This window comes from Sinocyclocheilus anshuiensis, unplaced genomic scaffold, assembly GCF_001515605.1.
Source record: "Sinocyclocheilus anshuiensis isolate Anshui unplaced genomic scaffold, SAMN03320099.WGS_v1.1 scaffold746, whole genome shotgun sequence".
Taxonomy (NCBI): domain Eukaryota; kingdom Metazoa; phylum Chordata; class Actinopteri; order Cypriniformes; family Cyprinidae; genus Sinocyclocheilus; species Sinocyclocheilus anshuiensis.
Genome location: NW_015544173.1, coordinates 337,819 through 340,187, shown reverse-complemented (window position 1 = coordinate 340,187; position 2,369 = coordinate 337,819).

Below are 2,369 nucleotides of genomic sequence, written 5' to 3'. Positions count from 1 at the left end.
CGTCCAAAATGTAGCACATTCCGTCCGCGTTAGGCTATAGGAATTCCGTTTTTATGACTGGATTCTACAAACCGGTCTGTGTTTTCTGCATCGCGGATATTATAGGGCCGTATATCTCAGAATATTATAGGGCCGTATATCTCAGAGTAATCAGTGCAATTTGGGAAAAAAATCAATTAAATCTGTATGTGGATGTGTGTAAATATTCAAATGTAATCCCCTTTGTAATCGTTAACATTTTCATAAGTAACTGTAATTTAATTACACATTTTTTCTTAGTAACTGTAACTGATTACAGTTACATTTATTTTGTAATTAAATTACGTAACGCCGTTACATGTAACTAGTTACTCCCCAACACTGTACATAACATTACAATAATCAAGATGAGAGAAGATAAAAGCATGAATTAGTTTCTTAGCATCATCCAAAGATAAAAAAGGACGAATCTTGGCAATATTTCTCAAATGATAAAAACAAGTTTTTATCACTTGATTAATATGAGACTTAACACTAAGGTCACAGTCCAGAATGAAGCCCAGGTTCTTAACTTCTTTCTTAGATTGTAGTGCCAAGGAACTCAACCCAGCTTCTATCCTCTCCCGCTCATGTTCTGCCCCAAGAACTGATCCTTGTGGAACACCATGTGATATTTCATGTCTTTGAGATACAATCACCTATATTAACTTAAAAGTTCCTTTCCGTAATATACGTTTTGAACCAATTTAAAATATCACCAGAGAGACCTACAAGCTTTTCCAGTCTTGTTTTGTCAAATGCTGCACTTAGATCCAAGAGTATTAAGACTGATGCGTTACCTTTATCTGTATTTAATCTCAGATCATTTACTACTTTTAATAGTGCTGTTTCCATATTATGACCTTGTCTGAAACCAGACTGATATTTCTCCCGAACATTATAGTCATCTAAAAATTGCTGTTGAAATACAACTTTTTCTAAAATTTTACTCAAAAATGAAATGTTCGAAATGTAGAAGGTTATAGCAAAAACACTCAAAGTTCACATAAACTGTCAGTTATATGTTCGAACGTAAACAGCTGCATGTGTGTATCAGTATATTAGATCTCTTGGGCATGGCGACAACACACTTTTTAAAAAATTTTTTATTGCATATGTATTGGGCGGGATTTATTTAAATGAGGAATATTGTGATGCGTACATTCCTGGAAGAAAACTCGGGAATGCAATCGAGGCATTTGAGACACCATGAGTTGTCAAACAAACAATATAATTCTTGTTCAAAATTATGAACACTGTATAAAAATTAAACATTAAGAGATGAGATTAAAACTGATTTCATAACCACCAGTTAGGTGGCAATATGCCCTAAGAATATAACTCTCCATTAAACAAAAGAAGAAGAAAAAAGAAGTATGGCACCCTTCTTAGCATCCGTTTCCATGGTGACTCCTTGTATTTGGCGTTATGTTGAGAATGTCTTGTGTGTTCACTGTGAGAATACTCCGGGTTGAATGAACTTATACCCAGGTGTGGTTTTGGAACCGGCATACCTTGAATAAACCGAGAGGTCAGGGTGTATGTGACGGTAAGTTAACCTTGTTTTCTGGAATACACCTCTGATATAGAGAACAACTCTGTTTGGACAACTTTGTGCTTTGTATCTTTGCAGGTTTTTCATGCACAAACATTACACACTAAAGGAAGTTGAACATTTTAAAAAAGTATAAAAAAGCATAATAGGACCCTTTAACACATATGCCACAAGTTAATTAAAATGAGTTTATTTTAATTATCTAATTAAATAATCTGTTTAATGTAAAATATTTAATATATACAAATCATTAAGAATTGAGTAAATAAATAAAGAGAGATAGATATGATAGATAGATAGATATACACACAGGTTGCTATTAAGAACTCAAATTAGACAATAGGCCATTGTGTATTTCATTGTGTGCTGCCTTCTTTCAAACCAGGGGAGTGTGCAGCGTGATCGATCAGCTCCTCACCATCCTGTCATAAATGGCCTTGAAGAGAGAATAATACACACTGAGCATGCATTAGCCTAGTTACAGTACATTGTTATAAGTGGGGATATTTTGATATGGCTGTAACAGCTTAATTTTATTGAAACTGAACGGAAGTGAGAAAAAAGTGTTTATTACGTTTGAAATATGGATATTTATCTTACAAAAACGCATGGATTCGCTACAAGAGGCCTTTATTCACCCCCCGGAACCGTGTGAGGGACGTTTTATTATGGATGCACACACTGTATTTCACGTCTTCTGAACTGTTGACAACCAACACCCGCTTACCACCATTGAAAGGCTTGGAGGGGCCAGGACAATTTTTAATATAACTCCGATTGGATTCGTCTGTCAGAA